The sequence below is a fragment of the Solenopsis invicta genome, chromosome 3, assembly GCF_016802725.1.
Source record: "Solenopsis invicta isolate M01_SB chromosome 3, UNIL_Sinv_3.0, whole genome shotgun sequence".
Taxonomy (NCBI): Eukaryota; Metazoa; Arthropoda; class Insecta; order Hymenoptera; family Formicidae; genus Solenopsis; species Solenopsis invicta.
The window spans coordinates 16884935-16908928 of NC_052666.1; the positions used below are offsets into that span (position 1 = coordinate 16884935).

Sequence of the window (23994 nt, forward strand, 5' to 3'; positions counted from 1 at the left end):
GTCATATCGAACAGAGAAAAATCAATCCGTCTAGACGGAAAATACTCGAGCATGAATAAGATGCGCGCCAAATTGGAAAGTCTCTTCAGGTGTTGTTGCTACACCCCCCTCCCCGTCGCACAGGCGGTATGACGAATTTTAAGCGTGGGATCATAAACTCTCCCTCTCCTCATTAATCCTACCACGCTCTCTCTTTTCCGCTCCCTTACTACTTTATCACGCGCCATGTATCTTGCCGTGCGATAGCTCAGGTACCATAACAAAGTGAATAACTTAATTTAAAGCAGGGACAATTAATCTTGCGTCCCATCTTGCACGCTCTTTTTCAGGATGATTCAAGTGTTTCTCAAGGCGACTTAGCAATGAGCGCTTGTGGACCTTTTCCGTACGCAGACTCTCTTTGTGAATCGCCATATAAGCTGACGTATAAAGATATATAAAGCCGAATATGTAAAATAATTAATAATTACAACAATGTACGGTTTCTTCCTGTTCGAGCTGAGAGTTTTTTTCAAAGTGCACGCTTTATCATTACATTTCTTTATCATCGTGAACTTTTCCGAGTTAAATAAATTTCTTCCAAGTCTCCTCTCGCATTTCAACAAAGTATCTCCAATTTACCGCTTCCGCTTCTCGACTGGATGTATCGGTTTAAAAATTTCGCGGTAATCCTGGCGTCTAGCAAGACAAATTAAAAAAGGTCCGCAATTAATTAACCCCACTCGTTGTTCTAACGTCGCCGCGATAACGGTGCGAGTAAAATTAACCGCCCGGCTGCCCTCGACCGCCGCTCGTTTCTTCGTTATAGCGGGTCGCTGGCCGCAAGACGCGTACCTTCCTGCACGCCAAATTGACGTTGATAAATTCTCTTTGTTATAAAGCGATACATCATCGGCGCGCACTTCGCTCGCGCACGAGGAATTGAAGTTATTCAGAAAATTGTCGCTGGCTGTATATAGAACGACCAAGTATATATACTATCGAATTATCGACTTCTAGTTTCTATACCGAATAGTTTTGAAATCGCTTTTCTCTTTACTTTAATGGTATGAGAATAATAATAGGATTTATGCCATTAGAGATATGAGAATTAATACCATTATCTCGATTATTCCTTTTCTACTTCATGTGCTTTGCAGTCACAGCAATTCTAGTATAATATTGTATGATAGTATATATCGGACACTGAAAAACATTTTTTATTTCAAATAAATTTATTTTAACATCTTTTTTTTTTAAGTTAAAATAATATTTCCCAAATTTAAAAATAAATTATTTTATGCTAACTAAATATTTATTTAAATCAAAATGTTATTAAAACAAATATATTTACACGAATATAAACTTTTTCATCAGTATGCAATTAAAAATAGCGAAATTTGGTATTTATGTTATTGAAATAGGAATGTTGTATGCTAATGAACCTCGAAAGTCAACTCCAAGAATTTCAAGAGAAATTACAAATTATTCCGAAGATACTTAGATAGAATGTTAAATATAGATATTAACGTTCTTGATATTGGACAAGCGCGAGAATTTTAACTCAAACATCCGTACTTGAAGAGGAGCGTGTCGCTACTATTCGTGTGCTACTATTCGCGCGTCCTCTGAATTTTCCAGTAGCCGCGCGGGTAAAGATTTTCATTCGGAGTGCGTTGAACTCGGGAGGGGAAAATTGCGGATCCATTGCGTTGCCCGCGACTATACCCGTACGCTGCACGCGATGTGACTGAGAATTTATAGAGGCGCGAGTAAGGCGATTGTCGATAACGGCGCAAAATGACCGCGAACGATGGTTTTGCGGATACTGGAAGCACCACGCGCAAATCGGTAATGGTAAATGTTGTTGCGTACAGCCATCGCGGAGGCTTTGGCCCCCTCCTTCCTAATCCCCTCCCCTTATTGTATTTATAGGACCATACATTATGGAAGTTCCTTGATTTACGGGCGCGATATAGATGGCGATAAGCGTCACAAGCCATGTATGGACCGAAAATATCCGTACGGAAACAATCTATCTTCGTCGTTCTTTTAAAGTAATTTGCGCACGTCTATTTGCGGATCGCGGTAATTATTCGCCAAGAGAACGGCGTATTCCGACGTGACGTCGAATACAGAGCTTGGGATGCTGGGCGAAAACGTGTCGGTCTTGAATAGCATCAATCGGAGTAACGGACGGGTATCCGCCTCATAAATGACATTTATTAATTAAAAAGGGTGGTGTTGCATTTTTGCCCCTGCTCCCTCAAACCTCCCATCTCCCTCCCCCCTCCCCCCGCGTTCCTCTTCTCGCCATCCCGGTAGATTCTGGCCATCCGGCGATGAGCGCATAATGAAATTAATTAAAGCCGATTTCTATCTTGCTGCCCGCGGTGAAATCCTCGCCTGATATTATTCCGCCCTACAGTTTTACTTCCACTCAATAATTCAAGATCGATTACGGAATTATGCCGCGTGCATACGCTCCATATACCCCAATCGCTCGTAATTTCAGTTTTATCATGAATTTATTGACGGATAAAGCGCGCGCATTCTGGAATAAAACGCGAGGGTTTTACTACTTTTTTTACTATTTTGGGAATACACGATATGTATCTTATATCGCGGTTTTTGAAAATTATTATACTTTCTCACAATGCGTGATATCAATATTTATATTTACGCGGACCGTAGGAAGTGAAAAGTTATTGATACGGAAATAAAAACAAAAAATTGTTGAAAAGCTGAATATTTCGGACACTTCGTGAAACTAGGCCAAATCAAATCTGGAAAATATTACAAAATATTAGAAGTGGGATATACCCATTTCTCGCAAAATTGAGTTACATGGGTTATCGTACCCTTATCATACAGACTCAGCGTTGCAGATAGAAACACCACAATCATCGATTGGAACTAGCGAAAGAGCACAAATATTTCAGTTCAAACAGAAACCTCATACAACAATATCTTTTTCCGTCCTGAAGAGCCTGGCTTATCGAATAAATGCGATTTCCGAACTTCTCGATTCAATTGAATGGTGATTTTTATCATAAGTGGAAGTGAAAATAAAACAAGCTTGTATTCAGCACGTAAGATATCTATATCTTGACTATATTTGCCTTTGGTATTTGCTACTTTTTAAAATTATAATGACTAGACTAGACTAGACTAGAATAGATGACATTCGAGAATTATAATTATATAAAGACAGTCAACACGTCAATACTGATATATTAATATTTGTTTTCAGACATTTTTAATAAAAACTAAAAATAAAATTTTGGAAACAAATAAAACTAAAAAATGTCTTCTAGCAGATGATGTAAGTTTTTCATGTATAGAATTTTAAATTATACAATTTGTAAAAAAAATCGTGTAAATTTTATTTTTGCTATTGAAGAATTCATCTTTAGTAGCTTTTACATAGAAAAAAGCCACGAGTGTATAAATTGTAAATTGTAACGTGTTTGATCATCTGAACAGATCGTGTTTTTATCAATATTAATAAAGTGTAATATTTAGTTTCCGAAAAATAAATGGATGTCGCTTTAGAAGATCTATGTCGATATTGGCGATTGTTCTCTAAGCGTACATCTAAACCGTACATTCCGGGCTCGTGTAAAATTAGCGTGTTGCGGATCACCAGGCTTCACCCGCGTGAATAATCCAGTTGGGAATATGTGAGAACCGTTCCCGCAATTTGGTCAGCCCATCACCTTAGGGACACCTTCATTCAGCGAGAAAGAAAGTCGCTTAATCGCACCGCGACCGTTACCGTTGCCGCCATCGCGCCTAGACAGCCCGATTGCCGGAGTAATATTTCAGGCATTCTAACCCGTCGCCACCGGCAATAAGGCCGCTTTGCCCCCGACATTGCCGTCGCTGTCGCTGCCGCCGCCGCTGCCGCTTTCCCCAATTTCCACCCCCTGAGTTACGGCTCGGGACTAATTTACATGACTTGCACCGAACTAATTCGAGCGGCGGTCGATAGCGCGCCGACTAAAGGGGTTAAAACGACGTTTACTTTATTACGTAATCACGGGGAAACCTAATATTGACAAAGGCGCAACGAAGGGGCGGCGCAGGGGAGGGAAGTGGAAGGAAGGGGATGGCGGCAGTGGCGCGGTACCGAGACGCCTTACCGATCTCTCTCGTTCGGCTCCGCTTCAAAGAGCGGGGAGGCCATCCGTCCACCCGTCCTCGTTGTGATGCCGCGAGTCTTTGCGCCGCAGTTTGTTACTTACGATTTGCAATTCTGCCGGTGTTTGAGTTTACGGATTGAGATTTATGGACTCGCAATCGGGCAGAGAGAGAGAGAGAGAGAGAGAGAGAGAGGAGCGGAAGGAGAGGTGGGTTATAGAACGAGGATACGCGCGCGTGGCTACATGGCACGTACGCGAGAAGCGTCTCTCTCGTTTGCATCTTAATCAAGCGACCGTTTCATTAGCGATAAGTCCTCGGCATGCCCGGTTAATTAATGCAACTGTAATGCCGTCGCGGCGTTTAACCCTTTGAAGTCGTTACGTAATCGTCTTTTCGCCGACTACGCGCGACGCTTTCTGCCGCTATCGCCGAGTGAATCGCGCGTACGCTTATAGATCATCACGTGTTTACCGAACATCGGCGGACGAGTCCGCGATCAGATTAATCATTGTCAATAATCTATTTGTGAGCGATAAGAAAAAATTACGAGGATGACAGATTTTATCTTCTTATTCTTCTGTTTCCCTGATCTATTTTCCTGAAAGAAAATGATTGATTTAGCAACGTAGTAGATGCTTGAAAGTGACTAACAGCGGTACCTTAGTTTCAATACTATAGATTAATTCCAATGATTCCACGCAATTGATTATATTATTGGGTCGGACGTGGAAATGTAATTACACTCTATTATAGTAATTCTCCAGGAATCCAGGAGAATATTGCTATAATTACTTTGATAAACAAAAGTGAGTGTTAACAGGGCAGCTGTAGATCTTCAATACAATCGATGATTAATATTAACAATTAATTACACCATCCGATAAATTAAAATTTTTTTTAGATCACGAATCGAATCAGGTGATCTTTATGGATTTTTTGTCACTGAAAACGAATCCGTAAGTGAAATTACTCTAGTACGTCACATTTGTGAGAAAATTGGACTTAAAAGAACCGAAAATGACATTTTTTAACGCCTTTGGCACTTAAATAGCTAAAAAAATGATATGACAGCGACAAAAGATCTACAAGCATCACCTATTGTGTTAAATGCTTCATGCAAAAAGTTATAATTATAGGTAAATTAAAAGAAATGATGGCAATAATAGTCCGCTTGTGCAATTTGAATAATTACACTGTTCAATACAATTTTGCAACACAAACGTGAATAGACATTTCCGATATATATAGCCGATTTGTTAAACACAAATACATTATCCAAATTTGACTCGTCAAAATTTAATCACGTTGCTATTTCGATAAAGTGACAATTTTGAGAATTTGTCTTTTTTAACGCCATTTTTCTCAAGCGATAAAGCATTTTTATTTATGGATACGTTTTCAGATAGAAAGTTTATGAGAATCACTTGGTCTGATTTATGTTCTGAAATCTGTGTCGGACTGCGCAGTTATATAATTAATTTAAATGGTTATATATTCAAAGCTTTGTTCAACTGTAAGCATATACATTATACGCTACTTTACACACACATTAGTAAATAAATATACATGTACATATATACACGTGAATTTACTTTCAAAGGATAGGAAATACGCATATATGTCTTAAGCAGATTATTCTGCATTGCGTGCTTCTCTCTCTTCTCAGCGCACCGCAAATGTGTTTTCGCTTATTCAATAATAATACTAATAATAATATTAACAGGCAGACGTATCGGCGGATGGGTGTGGATTCAGCGTGGCTTTATCCGCGGCGCACACACGTGTGCACAGGAGAGTTACAAATCATATTAGCGTGTTGGCGGATATTAGTGGATTTAGCTGTCACTTCGGAGCAAAATTCCACATATTGCACGTCTATGTAAATCTGCTTATAACGGTGGGTAATCGTCATGTAGGACACGCCAATCGTCGTTGAATGTCGCTATGTGCCGTATTCGACACCACTAAAGGCTGCGCTATTAAAGCATCCAATTACATACGTAAGCATTTGTGTATCTAAATACTCGGCAACACCTGAATACTTAATAGAGTTGCCTTATCCGCTTTATTTTCATAAATCGCGTTAATAAATGATGACGCCGTTTGCGAAAACGTGAACATGTAAAGAAATTTCAATTCGCTTCTGTGTAAAAATAAGGAACGTTATATTCGGGCCGAAAGTAGATCGCCGTTGGGTGACGAATAAAATATTTAAGCTTTGTCTCTAGCTCGACTGTTGTTTGAGTTCTTTTTTCAAATGCCTCCGTATCCCTTCGAGGCAAAACCTCGTCTTTTATTATAGAACTAAATCGAGCAAGAGGGCAGGATCTTTCAATTCCCCGTGCAACGATCTCTCTTATCACGTGGTCGCGTGGCCTGATCTCTTTTGCAGATAAGGTCAAACGTGGCTGCCAAATAGGAACGTGGATCCAGCGGATCCCCGTAGATAAACAGAGAATTAAGCGTAATCCGGGCGCATATATGTACAACATACGCACGTTATCTGTCGCGGCTTCTCCACGCAGATGCTTTATCTTTACTCGCTAAGTTCATCCAACAAGCCTGGAAATCGAGAAACGGCTATTGTTCCTCAGCCGCACGTCATCGCGAATGCCATAAATGCGGTATCGCGCGTGCACCTGCGGGAAAATTTGCTCCACGCAACCGACTGTATCGCACCGACGTTCCGTACCATTTCGCATTCAACCGTTTTCCCCACGGATCACGTCCCGCGAGTCCGCAGCCGAGTCGGAAGTCACATCCTCCTTTACCTAGATCCGGTTCGCACGCACGTCGCTAACTGTACGTATATTTCCGCGCATTTCTCGCTGCAGCTTTGAAAATAGCCTCTCGGGATCGACTATTAAACGCAATTAACATCGCGAAAACCATCAAAGAGGTACATAAAAGAAAACAATTTCAACTAAACGTTTAGTATTAGAATTCCGTGATCATATACCGTGGAAAGAAGATCTCGTTATATTTCGAAAATAATACGATAATATAGTGGAAAAAAACACTTATGCTGAAATTGTTGTAAATGTACGATACATACTGATATTAGAATTAATATCAGAATTCCGTGCATATTGCTCTGAGAAAAAAAAATTTGTTGGAAAATATTTAGTCTGATACGCTCAACTAAATAATGAATTGGTTTAATTAAATCTTGATTAAAAAATGTTAATGATGACATGAATAAATTAATTATAACCTTCTTTTGCGCAATTAAATAATTGTTAAATCAAGCCAATGTTTCAAAGTTGAATGTCGGACTAAATATTTTAATTTTTTTCAACAAATTTTTCTTCTCAGTGTGCGAGAAAATTGTATGTTTAAGAAAAGAATAAATATAACAAGCATAAAAAGAAAGAAAAAGTACAAACATAACAAGTATATGAAGAAAAGAAACTTGTATTACGCTGATATTGTCAACTGGGGAATTCCCTTTTAGAAGGGAATTTTTTAAGAAAAATTCGACGAAATTTTCTTTATTTTTTTAAAAACTGACAATATTTTTCTCCCAGTGCAATATATAATATATGCTGATATTAGTGACATTAAAATTCAACGTATATTGTGGAAAGGAGATTTGTACGTTGAAAAAGGAAATAAATGTAACAAGTAAAGAGAAGAACTGAATTTACGTTGGAAATGTAAAATGAAATTTTAGATGTAATTTTTTAAGGGGCCGACGAAACTGTTCATTTTCCAAAAATTGACATATTCTTCGCAAAGCGCGATATACGCTTCCGAAAATGCAAGAAAATCTGTTCCAAGTTCTGAATATTTCGTGACAACAATTCCGCGACGTAATTTCTCGTAATGCTGTCGACTATTTCTCCGCTACCTTGGTTCCGTATCTCTCTTCATGCACGCACGGCGCGCGAGGAAAGCATTTTCCCCGGTCGCAAAGCCAGCTTCTCGCAAACTCGTTGCCAACTTTTTGCACGATGTACACGTCTCGTTCGCGGCGGGCGACCGAGTTCCCGGCGACTTCTCGGCGAACGCCGAGCTGCGCGTGGAAACGGCAAATAAGCCCTATTGTCTGCGGTTTTAACTCAATGAGGGACGTAATTTCCGCCGGCCGACGCGTCATAAATATTCATTAAGAGTTAATTGTAACTCGGTTCGCCCTCTCTCGCGGATAAGCAACGCGCTCGATCACGCGCGGGCTTCGCGTAATCCGCGGGAATGAACCTAGCGGCCGATTATATTCCAGCAGGTGATAAGGCTGGGAGATGTGTAGGAGAGCCTCGAGCGTATCGATCGACGTCGGAAAATTGCCTCGACGACACCAGGCGGTTTCTACGGTTAAGATGTGTATAATTTATTACGCGGCGAGAGCTGCTCGAATGCGACGGTGCGTCGCCCTGGGAATAGACCTATATCTGGAAATTTGACTTATTGTGTACGGCAAGCAGAGCTAATTCAAGCTAAACTGTAATTCGGATTGACTCTCATTCGAGACAGTGACACTTCTAATTCTGTTCCCAGAAAGAGGGCAGGTGAATTGGACTAAGCCTTAATTAACTGTAACTAATGTTTGCGGCCAAACGGGTCTTTATTCGGACACGAGGCTTCCTCCGACATTACGTCGGTGTAACACACCACCACCCCAACTCCGAGTCCGTTAACGCGCAAAGTGAATCCTTACGCGGCCAAGTAATTTGGAGTTCGATACAGTTCGCTCGGGGTTTGCGGTCCAACTTTTCCGGGCCTCCACACAGCCGGGTACCACAGCCGCCGGGGCCATCTTTCAAACGCGGTTGCAGACGTCCAATCTCGCGGTTATAGATTTCTGACGTCGCGAAATGCTCGGAAATGATACGAGCTCTCGGCTGCATTAACTCGAAACTCCTGATCGAGCGCGGCAAAGTCCTCTCGCGCTGAAGATCACATTGACGTAGACGTACTTTATTACGTGCCTCCTTCCCTCCGCGCGATAGAACTTGGTAACTATTAACCGATTAATAGAATGAAAAATCGTGAGCGCAAACTTGTGAGACGTCGATGGCCGAGATCGAAGATGGGAACGGCGCGGCGTGGCGCGGCGGGCGGGCGCGGCGGGGCAAAGAAGAAAAGAATTGTCGGGAGATGACTTCCTCCGTGAGGTCGCAGCTTTAGAGAAAATCACTGCGCCATGAACGCGTCGGGGACCCTGTCAATCTTGAGGCTGACAATGGGTCTCGCGGGTGTCGAATGCCGCACGAAAGAGCACTTCCATTTAAGCACCGTCCATGCGGGGCCGTGAAGCTCCTCAAGACAAGGGGAAATTGGATGAAAGCCGTCGTCGTAACCGGCGAGAAGGGGGAAGACGGTCGAAGGGAGGAAAAAGCGTAGAACGAAAACGGTGTCCACCGCAAAAAGGATATCCGACCTTCTTCCGTTCTGCCCGCGTCTTCCACCGCGGGATTTCCACGAGATCCTTCAGAAACGAGACCCTTAACCCTTAATTCGCAAGAACAGGCGCCGAGCAATTAAGATAATTCGATTATAGGAGCAGAGAGAGAGACTCGAACAGACTACGCACAAATGTTTTTTAATGATAATTTGATGGTGAAAGTTTCGACGACAATGGGCATTTTATATAAATATAGACTTCACTTTCAATTGAAGTACAGCGTAAATTAATTTAAATAATGCAATTAAAATTGTATTGTGCTACACATAATTGTTTTGTTACACCTTACGGTTCTAATAAAGTTCTTGCTAATGTAACTTCCGTGTTTAGACACGTTTTATTTGATTATTAGATTTCTTAATTAGAAAATGGCGACTTTTAATGACCGAAAGTATGCATTTGTGTTAAAAAGTATTAATAGGACCCATCTCGATTCTTTCTCCGTCGCGGTAATGCTACTTAAATTCCCTCAAAGTGCAAAAGCTTGTTCTTATTCGTAACTTCTCTTTTTTCGGCTTTCTCAGCATTATTACATTGTTTATGGGATATATATTTCATTTATATTTTTATTATTAAAAAAAAGTACGGAAACCACGATAGAATGAGATTCGCCTCATTAATGGCCGAGAAACGGTTGCGTGACGGGAAACGGAGGCATGGAAATTGAGATCGTCAGACAGAAATATTGAGGCATCGATGGTTTTTAAAGGGAAAGCTATTACAAGTAACCAATCGGCTATGGCGAATAGGGGTCGGATAAGACGAGGCGAATAATGATAAAGCCCCGCTTGCTGATTGGATCTCTCCCGGTATTGACCGCGCTTTTATTACTTCCGCTCCTTCGTACCTCAACGTGCGAGGAATATCATACTCTCCCGCGAGAGGCTGGCAAATATTTTAGGACTTTCAAGCGAGATACCAAGTTACCGAAATAAAATTTACAACAGTCCGATACGACGGACCTCTTTCCCGTGTTGTCCGAAAGCGGCGAAAGCGGATGTTAAAAAATTCGAGAGCGCTTATCGTAAGGGGAAAAGAAGACAAGGAAACTTCCAAATTTCTTTCTTAACCGCAATCTGTGTGCGTCCTGACAGACGTCGCGACGAATTAACTTAAATTGGCTCGCATTTGCGAACTATGACAACCTAGCTCGGCGACGTGCATTAAAGTTTTCTCGCTCGGCGCTCGTCGCGAGGAGCCTGTCGGTGACACTCCATCCCCCGGGACTCCCCCGTGATTCTACACGGTCTAACTACGTCATTCTGCTCATCCTTCGTTCTCTCCCCTCGTCGTTAGCGTGCCCTTTTAGAAACGACTGCGAAGTCTGCGCACGTATAAATACATACACAGTTTGCGCAATCTAATCTTTATATCTGCGCGACTGCATCTGCGAGATGCGCATATATAAAATGCATACGTGTACATGATGAAATATACTTGAAAGCAAGCGTATGCGTATCTCACGTGCGTGTCTACTTGCCTGCCGTACATACGTGAGCACGGCTAATGGCTATCGATTTCCAAGAGGCGCCATATCGTTCCTCGACAGAAACGGTTGACGATAAACACGGGAGACTCGCGTCGCATAACGAGACCGTTCATTAATCCGCAATTCTGGCGGCGGCTCGGGATTTGTCGCGCGCGCGTTATAACAAGCGAGCGCGCCTTTGTCACGCGTGTATATTGCAAGGACCGTGTGTATTGCGATCGCGTGCGGACGCGGATGGAGGATGATAGGTATTGCGAACGGCATATCGAGAGAGAGAGAGAGAGAGAGAGAGAGAGAGAGAGAGAGAGAGAGAAATAGAGAGGAAGAGAGAGACCTCGACGGCTTCATCGCGCGAAAACCTCGTTTCGGCGGAGATATATGCCGCTTCACCTCCCGAGAATCGCTCTCGCGCGATGAAAGTCCAAAGTAAAGGAAGATTAAATTATGTAAGCAATCTTTTTCCCCCCCAAAAAAGAAAAAAAGAACTCGTTCACCGTGAGTGACGCGAACGAAGCCAAGAAGTTGTCTACTTCGTCTTGAGAAACCGTGCAGGATGAATCGTTCAGGGGAAACGTGTAAATAATATTTCATTCTGACTTGCGAGAATTGAGAGGACACTGGATAGCTTTGGACAGCGTAGGTACGGAACTGTAACGAAATTGTTGCGCGAATAGTAAGTGCTGTCTCCTGACTTGGTCGAGAGAGAGGTATATCTAACTATACCTCTTAAACGTAAACAAGAAACTCTAACTAAACGAAAACGCTTAGTAAACTCTAAGGAGAAACAATATCATAAGTTCAATTGGAATTAGTCTAGACGCGCAAATACTTGCAATTCATCTTGTAGATAGCTTGTTATCCGCAGAAAATATGGTAGCCATGGGGAATGCAAGCTACATTTATATGCCGTATAAATATTTTCTACATGAAGAATAATTTTGGAGAATTTATCTTATCTTAAATGGCTAATGCCAAATATCAAATGATAGCATATTAGAAACTGTTGATCCAAAAAATAGATATAATTAAATTTATACGTAATACACAAAAAGTTTATATAAAATAATTTAAAAACAAATATCTCATTGTAAATACAAGGTTCGAATAATATCATGCTAAGCTATGTTGACGCACAGGTAGAAATATAATTAAATGTATAGGTACATTTATTTTATATTCATTAATTAAATTTATATATTTAGTATACATATTTTACATCGAGTGATTTTTAAGAATAGTTCTTTATAAATGGTTAAAGGCATGCTAGAATGTGTTTGACCTATAAACTAGGTGTAATAAAATTATACGTTGTAATTGGGTTCACAACATAAAATTTTCATCTTGATTTATTCGAAACTGTCATCTTTACCGAGTTGAATAAATTTCACATAACGTCATTTAATCTGGTCTTCAAACAAGAACATCTCTAATTTCGCATCTTTATAAATGCATTAAATTACATTGAGCCGAGGTCCCTTTCGATGTCTCAACTCGGTCATCTATTCCATCTTGCATGGCTCATCCGGAATGACCATCACAGTTAACCAACGTCCATTTGTCGCGATGTGACATATTATCGCGATGTAATATTTAAATCATAATCATTTTCATCAGGTCACAATTGGCAGCGAGAGAGTGGTTAGCGCTGTTAGATTATTATTTGCGCGCAACCTGCAGCGTAAATTGAGTTTAAAAACGGCGCGTGGCTGTGATAGCTTCAATTTCGTCGCGAGACCAGCAGTGAGTTCCTGATGCTTTTCAAGAAATTGCGGCGAGACGTATCGCGCTCTATAGCGCCGTAATGAGAGTACCCGAGTGCTTTTCTTTCCACATTAATGCGACGCACATACGTTCTTTCGCATTGCGGGCAAGACCGTCGCCTTTACCGGAATGAAACTTTTCCGACGTATTCAGCTCTCAAAGTAACGTGCGTTACGTGTTCCATGAATATCTGAAATCTCAGTTCTCCTGCCGATGCGACGGGACAAAGCAACGATAAATGAACAACACTTGCAATTGGAATCTCGACTATTTGCGAAATTATTGCCCGAACGCGAGGCAGATTGCTCTCTATACGTTTATATAAATAATTGATATTAATACCGGATTTCATTTTTATTTAATTAGTTGTTGATCGATTGGATCGTAGTATTTTGATTGGATAATCGGATAATTACATTTAATGAAATTCTTGCAAATTTGTTGAATAATTTCGAGAGCGGCCGTTATTAATATAGCGAGCCGAAGGAACTTTCGGCGAGCTTCTGGGTTTTCACGAAGAGTCCACGATAGGCTTTCCTTGCCCGGAGCTGCTAAAGTATTTCCGTATTCTCATTCCGGTATCGCCCGTCTCTGTACATACATGCGCAAAAAGTTCTATTTGGTTCATCCTACAAGACGATTCAAGAGTCAACCAAAATATTCATGGAGTTACGGGTCAACGAACGAGGGGTTTTCGGGTCAATTAATTATTTTTGTTTCTCAGAGAATTAATAAGTTATGGTGCGCAACCAGTTAATTAATACTGTCATAAAAATTAATTAAATCTTTTCGCTAGATTATCGTTATTATTAGAGATAATAGAAGAGAAATTTAACATAATTAATTTTAATATCAGAGTGTTATATTAATTTTAATTAATTTTCCGTGATATAGAGACGATACCATGACAAGTTGAAAGATAATTAAAACGATGTAATGAATTGTACGGACACGTGTAAAACGATTAGGGTGTGAGTTTAAAGAAGCAATTAAGAGAATTAATATTGATTGTCATCTGTCGACGATTGATCTTAGATTATCTTTTTCCGAGATACACTAGCGATGTTTCCTCTTGAATCACCCTGTAAAGGTTGCTCGTAAGGAAGGATTCTAGACTTTTCCCTGCGCTCTTTTACGTTTCTTCTACTTTCTCTCTCTCTCTCTCTCTCTCTCTCTCTCTCTCTCTCGCTGCTTCAACTACTGCTCGACAGTATTTTCGTAGCTGAAAATTCAGACCAGCCGCGAGCGAACGCGGAGCATCTCCTATTCAGCGGTTGTGCGCCTATTCAGACGGAGTGGAAGAGGGAAGGCTGCTGCATTTCAACAGGCACCACCGTGGATCATCGCGGCTCGTTCCACGGGAAATGCAAACACACAGCCACACAGAGGTTGGATGCTGTTTTCTCACGGGGTTGCGCATGAAAACGTCGTTGATATCATGCGCCATTCTACGCAGATTAAGCGATGAGGAAATAAAAATGATGATGGCAGAAGAGTGAAGTTCCATAGTTAGTATGTAAATATTCGAAAAATAATTTTTTTTATATTCAGAGCGATATTTGCTTATATATATACTATTACTTTGTAATAGTTTATCAACTTTGGTGTTTAGTACTAAATGTCAATGTTCCAAGTTATATCTTTTTTGTCTCTTCTCATACCTTTATCTAGTGAGTCATAAAATTGACCAAGCGTTTCAATAATTATAAAAAAATAATTTAGAAGCTTAAATCGTTTTAAAAATTTTATTTATGTGAATTTAATATTTTGATACTTTATTCATATAGCCCTTTGATACACGTATTCGTATTTTGAACGTGGGAGTTATTAACATTTGTCTAAACCCTCTCTCTTTTGTTTCTGCTTATTATAACATTGTAAATTTTTTTCAAATTTTTGAAACAATCGAGCAATTTAACGAGTTGCATAAATAATCAATGCATTACGATATTCAGATTTTATAATATTTTTAAATATTATCGCTATTTACCGTTATAGGAAAATTCATTTTAGTATGAAAACAGTTTGTTGGGAATACATTATATAACATGGAAACAACATTATTCTTCGTTTACGGAAAAGCATCTCTCTTGTGGAAATAACAAAAACATCATATAATAACATATGTAATATAATATAATGTCTATATATATACATATATATATATATATATATATAAATTTATAAAAATATATCATAATGATTAATCAATTAAATACACATGGATATTTTAACATTTAATATTGCGATAAATCTGGATATTCAATAAAAACTTTAAACGTCTATATATTTGTATATTAAATATCTACAGCTATATCTATAATATATAGACAATAACTGATACTTTATCATCGCGAGATATCAGAACGTATCATTTGAAGAAAATATTGTCGAACACACTCTAACATTGTTTATACAGAATACCGCAAATATTTCCGCTTTAATCACGGATCTATTTTTCTTTCAAGTTTTACGCATACGCTCACTTATTTTCGATAAAAATGTCAGTTACAGCGTTTTATCGAAGCCATCCGTCTGCTCCATTTTCGCTAGATTTATTATACGCATATATTGCATTCTCTATAATGCGGTTGTTTAGGAAATTAATGAAGCGCCGAGTTTTTCGCAGGAGATATTATTTTCCGTTATAATGCTTCTCTGAAAATGTTTTCGCCATAACAAACTCCGAATAATAGCAAACCTCGGATAATTGGCTAATTAGTTGATTAACGAAAGAGTAAATAACGCCATGTTTGTATGATGCATGGTGCATGACGCGCATTGTTTTTTGATGTAATTAGACTTATTATAATAACTGTTAGTATGCAGTTCCTAAAATTTATTCGTTATACGATGAAGAATTTTATGAAGGATTTTCCCCTCAAGGGGAATTGCCAACGTTCTTTAACACCGGCGTTGTCGCGTGTCTCATTACATGTCTATTGGATCATACGTTTCGTCAAATAATGGATAGGGTTGTTCCGATGGCTACGATTCCATCGATCACGTAATCATTGCGATAATGTGGGATGGAGAAGATTGTCAATGAGACTGTTGAAACCCTACAATATCTGCTGCAGCAACTTCGGTGTACGGCTAATAACTCTGGCCATCCAAGTGCATGCATTTATCAAACCTGACACGCGCTCTTCCCGCCATACAGGTTGCTCCATAAGTCCACGCATTTTTTACGAGTCACAGAAAACGAGAGGAAAAACGACGGTAATTTCAATGCCGTGAAATCAAGAGTTATACATCGTCGAAAATGAAATAACTTTAATGAATTAAGTTTTAGAAATGCACATGAAAAAATATAAACAGAGCTACAAGTTTTCATTTTTTTCCATTTTAATTATTCTCCATTTCCATTTGGACGAGTATTTAATGAAAAACTCACGACACACATTTCTCTTATTTTCGCTTGAAATATATAATATTAAAATAACTTTATTCGTTTCATAATCTCTAAAAGTTTATATATGTATAACCAAAAAAATCAGATTCCAGAAAAAATGATCGAAAGGTCAGACACGTGGGCTTTGGAGCATCCTGTATAGTCGATTGTCCTCATCGAAGCGCAAAGTAATTGTCCCGTCGTTGTTCCGGAACCTGGTCCGCAGCAGCGCGGAAGTGGCTTTAAATCTTGCGGGATTACCATATTCCTCGATGCTGTACACGCGGCTGCACGGTGTAATCATTAATTCGGTGCTGCTGGACGCGCGTTTAACCCGCGTCGCGGCACGATCTCTCGCCACGAAACGCGTGGGCAGTTTCCCACTTCCATATCGGAGACACAGAGATTTTACCGGTTTCTAAGGGAATTACAATATTTTTTTATCATTACTTTTAAAAAAGCATATCTCTTTTGTGAAATTTCCATCTCTGAGTAAGTTGCGAAAATAAACACAGTAACAGTCGGATGAATGGGACGTGGGAAAATGAATGAGATTTTTAATTAAAAACTTGCTTGTTCGCTCAGACATTTAACTTGGCCTGTTGATTGTTCCGGTCGCCAGAAAGCGGTCGCTCTCTCTTGACTTTGAGTTCTCAACTTTAATCCGATTCACTTTTTGGTTTCATCGGAGCTTCCAGGCTTTAAAAGGTTTGTAAAAACGTTACGTATTTGTAATCGCATAGAGGCATTCGATAATGAAAATAGTTATTTCAAAACCTGTTATACATCCAAAGCCTAAATACGCTCGAGAATATCCAAGAATATATATACACAAGAATATGTACACCTGTAAGATTTTTAATTAAAATCTCATTCGTTCATTCGCTCTCAAATTTAGTCTCTTAATTATTCGAGTCGTCAGAAAGCGGTTACCCCTGCCTTTAAGTTTTCAGCTTTAATCTGCTTTACCCTCCGGCTCTATTGACTCGAAGAGATTGCACGTCTCTGTGAACTCATCCGGGAATAACGAAATAGAAGCGAAAATCTTCCTTTCGAAATCTCGATATCACGATAATTTGATATTCAATATTCGAGAGTATTTTAAAATTTCGTTTATTATTTTTATATAAAATTTTTCTTGCAGACGATGATAAATAAGATATTACAGGAAAAAATTCAGGACTATAATTCGGTTGTTACGTCTGACTGTCCACAGATATCCGTAGATTGTACCAATTTCACTAATACATTACCATGCCTAGGATACTTGTACCGTAAACGCTGGTCGAAGGTTTACGTGCGATATATATGATAATATATTAGATAAGCTAGATCTAAGGAGCAACGAACCGAGATGGCTGGATGATCCTGGACCATCTCTCGGTGAGTCGCGCGACGACAGAAACGCCGGTTCAAGATGTAGAACGCGTGCGGCAGAGGGATGCGAATATCCCGCGGGATCTCGGTGGATTGAATTGCAAAAGCGAATGAAAACCAAACCCGGCGGATAAGGAGCTGTCGCGTCGGTGGGAGCCCGGAATCGACGCGACACGCGTCCTCGCCACGTGCTACGTGTGCGTGTTTACTCGTACACGTGCGCGGAATCGCGAAACCGGTGAGATGCAATCGCGTTCTTCGCAGAAGCGATGCGGGAACGATGCGAAGATCCGACGCGGATTTTCCGAGAGGGCTGGATGAGGGCGGCAATCGTCCCGCGCGGCCGAAACCGAGGAGAGCCTTCTCCTTATTCTCGAGAGCGCGAAGAAGGCGCGCTTCTCACGGAGACGGGTAATTGATCGGCAGATTCAATTTCGCGCGGATAATGAAATGCTGCCGAGAGGAAGGGCGCGCTGAGTGAACGATCGCTTTGATTCCTTTTAAACGTGGTTGCGATCGCGCAAATCGTTGAAGCGCAAAGCGAGGCGCGTCAAGACGCCTGAGGACGGAAGTGCGAAAGACCTTTGCTATGGAAGCTTATTGAGCACAGTAGACAGATAAACTGTTGACTTATCGGTTTGTAATAGTCGAGTTCAATTCACTGAATCTCTGCCGATATACGACACACAATTGCATCCGTCTTTTATTTATCTAATCGACGCTCGAGATTGACTCCGTCAGACGATGAGAAATGGTCGAATCGATTAAGTTCTAAAAATAAATCTCCGTAATTGACTTTTGTAATAATAGCTCTGAATTTAAAAGTTAAAAAAGCTGTTGGCAGAATTTCGAAGAAATAAAGTAAAACGCCATTTATTAAACATCAGCGCAAATTTCATTATGTGTCGAGAAGAGTTTAATTCCAAATTCAAAAATTAATGGGATTTAATAGTGAATATTAAAAATATTTCCTCAACCTCTCAAATATATTAAAACTTTATCACTGAAATTAAAATTGACGTTATGTGTCATACATCTGGTACATTAAAGTTTTGCTCTCTTCGTTAGTTTAAAAACCTCATTTTTGCAGCTTCTGCAACACGAATAATATAAATTCTTTATTCACGCTGAACAGTGAATTTCTCGCGAATTGATAATCAATTATCCTCTCAGTTGCGATATTCACTCCCATTATCCGCCTTCTTGCTAATCGCTCATTAGTCCCGTTATTGTCTTCGAGCGACGATATTCGTCGGGTCCTTCTGACGTCTGAGTGGCTAAAGTAATAGTTGGCGCGCGCGAAAGGGAGACAGACAGCTCGGTATTCACGGGATGCGTCTGTAATAGGTATTGTCGAGTCCGCCTAGCGCCTAGCGAGTCGACAAATGACTTCTGTATTCTGTCAGCGAAATGAATAACGTCGCGAACGACGTTACATATGGGGCGCGCGAACACTTGCCAAGATCAGCCGAAAAAGATGGCCCGGGATGGTAACGCTCTCAGCATATTGAAAGGGATCGCGCTTTCACGTGAAAGGGAGATATATTACCGGGAAATCCGCGTAACCGAGCGTCGCGTATCGAGCGCGAAAGTTACCGTCGTCAAAGGCCCGTTTGCAAGCGAACGCCACGTGGTATCCGGCTTGGAGAACGTTTCTCCGCTGTTTCCTTGGCTTCCCATTTTCGAGGAAAGTGTCGTTCGTGATATTCGACCATTTTAGGGTATTGTTATAGTGACGCGTATATCAACGTGTGTGAAAAAATATCCGACAGTTTTATCGGGGAAAAGTGTACTTCGATCGATCAAACTTTTCATAAATAAAAACGAAATGCAAGGAAAAATCGGGACGTGAACTACGTAATCCCCCTTATACATATTCCGATTAAAGTTAGCTTAACGCCAAGTAGTTTCTTTAGAAATATCTCTGATAAACGGAAGGGAGAATAAATACAAAATTATCGGAGATAAAAGAGAGTTGCTCTGGACTTGAGTCCTTTTTCACTTCCCAAGCTCTCAATTTTGAACTCACTACTTACTTTCTGTTCTTAAGCGAGTAATGCGTTTTTTTATTTATTTCTTGCGATAAAGACCACGCTCTCTCTCTCTCTCTCTCTCTCTCTCTCTCTCTCTCTCTCTCTGTTAAATAGATCGTTAAGCGAAAAAAGAGGGAATTCAAATCAGTTTGAGATCGCGGCAAACGTTCCGCGTTTCGTGTTACCTCGCTCTCGAATCGTTCTCGAAGGCAGGCGTCGCGTAACAATACCTGATAAAAATCGATTTAGCTGAGAACGACGGCCTCGCTCCGATCCAATTCGCGTATGCTAATGGGATCTAATCTCCGTGTCTTTTTTGCCAAACGTACAATCGCCGAACCGATAATTCCGCGTTATCTCGAATAATTTGCTATTATGTAACGTCGCGTGTTTAACCGACTTTATTCCAAATGACTTTTACGCCACGTTTTCTCGTCTACGAGTATCGTCGAAAGTAATCACTGAGCCAGAAAAATGTTATAGCGGTATTCGTTATTTTATCATATAAAACAACATTTCTTTCGCATATATTCGGACTGTCTCTTCTTTATTTGCACGGTGAAAAGTATTAACATTCGATATTTTTATACTTTCTTATTTTTATAGTAATAATTTTCCGGTTCCAATTTATGCCGTAATATTTATCACAAATTGCTAATAAGAATTGCAATCAATATTTATATTGTAATATTCGGAATACATGAAAGTTTATGTTATATTAATTTGCTGTTGTTACGTTAGCTTTACAAATTAAAATATATGTTTAAATATACATTTCTTTTAAAAAGGAAAAAAAATTTGAAAATTCTGTTACAGAATGTGCAGCACGTACATATAATAGAACCGTACATATACAGAATTTTTTTTTAAGTTGACAAAAAATCAATTAGCGAACAAAAATATCGTGTATGTGTACCGTTTAATTACGCACAAACGGGTGCAAAAGTTTCCCCTTATTACATTCGGATTAGAGTCGGTCCGAATCGGAGCCAGAAGAGTTTCCATTGTGCTTCGTCCCATTGCTTTTAAATCGCGGCTGAACTTCTCTCCGTGTATTCTTTAATGAAGGTTCTCTCGGGTTCTTCTAACGCTTACTTTACGCCGTCTATAAGAAATTCACGAAGGCTTGGCGCGCCTGCTTTTTCGCCGACTTGACAATTAAAGTGTATTTAATGCGGACTTTATTTTCCCGTAAACGATACATTTGCCTACAACGCGTTTACGACTGCAATATTTTCGGTTGCAGCACCCTGTACTTTTCCGCGAAACCCGTTACCTCCTCTTCTTCATCATACACTATTAATTTGTCTTTGTGCACATCTGCATACGTACGTTATTTCTTCAATATATATAAAAAAAAGCATGACAAGTTTGGAAAGTAACTTGTAATTTGTAACAAAGTTAATCACTTTTTTTCAGAAACTGTAATTTAAGATGGCATTCTAGTTTGACGAGTTAAAAAAAAAGCGATTTTTGTTCTTCACAATTTTTCAATCTTTATAGTTTCGAGTCTATAAAACAGTTTAACAAAGTTTGAACAGTTTGTCGATGTTTTCACGTTATGAAGAAATGCGACGTAGGCCAAACGCACGTTACAAGCATTTGTACGCACGAAAAGCACCATTGGTTAGCGCACTGATAATAGACAATGAAACAAATATATAAAGATTTAACTGCAGACGCTTTTCTACTACAGAACAATGTCATGCACGCAAAATGGCATCGAAAGTTTACATTCGCTTATATAAACATTTGCATCGAAACATATGCATTGTGAGACAAAAATAATAGAAACTATTATTTTATTTTACTACATTTTTCGCTGTCTGCATTTTCAACGAAAAAACCATTTTATAATAGGAATAGAAACCATAGAATTGAATGTGAAAATATATGCCGACCTTTGAAACTAATCAACGCATCATTTTAAACCGGGCATTCCATGAACTTACTAATGTTTCATTGCTCATCAAAATCATAATAAAATTTTTCTCAAAATCATGGTTTTAAAATTATTCCATGCTGTTTTGAAAAAAACTCACTAAACCAATCGACTTTTACCTTGAAACAAAATCTTTATTTTTAGTTGATCACCATTTTGTCCAAACAAATGATTTATTCGAACTTCAATGATAAACACATTCATGTAGATTAAAATAATCTATCGATCGTTGATATCAAATTTAGCATGATGCAACGCCTAGAAGAGTATAAACAAGACTTTTTAAAAATTATTCTCTGTTTATAAATAATCTCAATTTTATACAAATAACAAGAATTAAAAGTTTAATTCTTGTGAAGGTAAAAGAAGAATAATAGACGTATATAAAACGCTAATACTTTAGATAATTTTAGTTCCAAGTAAAAATATGTAAAAATAGCTTCTATAACCATCCTTAAAACTAAAAGATTCTCTTAACTTCGTTTCTTTCTTTCTGTCTATAACTGTAACTTGACTTAGTTAAATTATATTGATAACTAATTTCATTAATTTAGTTATTTTTATAGTTACTTTACATACTTCAAATTTGCTTGTCAAAATGGTTTAGCAAAATGAAATAATGAATTATCTTCGAGAATAGCAATCAAATTGAACTTTGAAGTTGAGATCTCAAAACACTTTAAAATACACCACGAATGGTTTATGACGATTTTATCTTGAAGTTCGAATTTGACCTTTTTAGATGAAAAATATTGATCCAGATAATTTTGATAATAAATTTCAAGTATATATATATATATACACATACGTATTATAAATTATTAGTTTAATTAATATGTTAAATATATTTTAAATTTTTAATTGTGATTAGTTATATATAAATACCGCATATAACCAATTTAATAGAAGTGTTTAAAAAGTTTTTAAAAAGTTAATTAATTTAAATTATTTAGCAATGTTAGAAATTCAAGATGGTTGTATTTAAAATAGTCATGCGCAAACATTACAAAAAATCAACACAAACGTAATTAAAATGAAATGACTCGTTACTTTCTGAACAGGGTAAGTTAATATTTCTTTCTAACTAAATTACAAGTTAAAATTAATGACTATAAAATTAATTTAGTTACGTTAAAAGTTGCGTGAACAAAAAACTAACTTAGTTAAAAGTTACATTAAGATTAAATTAAGCTAAATTAAAAGTTAATTTTAAAAGCATTATTTATATTAAATTACAATGTCGTTTAGTTTTTAAACATTAACTCACTCTAAATGACAAAAATAATTGTAATATGGATTACAAAAAGGAATTTAATATTTTCATTGTACACTTAATGTAGGATGTTAAAAATATTAACTAGGGAAAGAGAATGAGAATGAGAGTGAGAGTGAGAGAGATGCGGCGTTGCTTTCGGAGCGATACGCGGTGTCCGACAGAGAAAGTCGGCGGCGTTTTTGGAGCGCGACTCGGCGTTCGGTAAAAAGGTCCAGCGTCATTAACTGTAGATTATTAGAATAAATGCGGTATCAACTGAAAGAGTGGACAATGTCGTTGGAGGAAACCGCAACGGCGTGAGTGACGTGAAGAGTGAAATTAGCGGTATTCGGCGCCGTTTGATAGCGGCGCGGCACCTTAGAGATTTTTTTTGAAACGTATATATGTGCATGTGTGTGTGTCCGTGTGAGAGATATAAGAAGTTGTGCGAGAGCCAGAAAGACGATCCTGAGAGTTGAGAGAGCATTCTGCTGAGAGAACTTTGTAGACACTCAACGAAATACATTATATTACACTTATTATCTTAAGTCCTCAATTGATTCCATATTAGTTTGTATAACATAAGAAAAAATTATTGTTTTTTGTATAGAAATGTTTTCATTCTTACCATTCTCGTCTTTTACATAAATACTTTTAACTTAGAAAAAAAAATTAATAAGATTGTGTTTCGAAAATAACTAGTTAAAATAAAAAAATAATCCATTTAAAATTAACTAACAAGTTATAGTAAAAAGTTATTAACTTTTAATTTTATTATTGAATTTTTAACCTTTTAACTAATTAATATCAACCTTGCTTTTAATAATTATAACTGTAACTGTGTTACTTTTTGGAGTCGATAATGATAACCAATTATTTTTTGAGGAAAAAACTAATTGTTACTTTAACAATCCTACAAAAAATACGTAATTCTATATTGCAAAGTACATATTTGTTTAAAATAATTATGTGTTCTTTTACACTAATTGATTCTTATTATTCTGTGCATGAATGTAAATACAATTATCGAAAAAATTACTAGATACTTTATACTTTTACGAGATATTTTATATTATGTCGAAATATACCAGAATAAAATATGTCGTATTTCAATAACGTTTTTGATAACTCTAACTTGATAATTTTATATACAGAATAATCAGAGAATTCATGTACAAAAATTATGTAATTTAAAACAAGAGAATGACTTTTGT

The 23994-nt window shown here is 38.4% G+C and overlaps 1 protein-coding gene across 3 annotated transcripts in view; it reads right to left on the reverse strand.

Annotated features, from left to right (window-relative positions):
* LOC105202773 (nephrin) overlaps positions 1 to 23994 on the reverse strand; it is a 291450-nt gene that overhangs the window by 24651 nt on the left and 242805 nt on the right. The gene's annotated exons all lie outside the window — the stretch shown is intronic.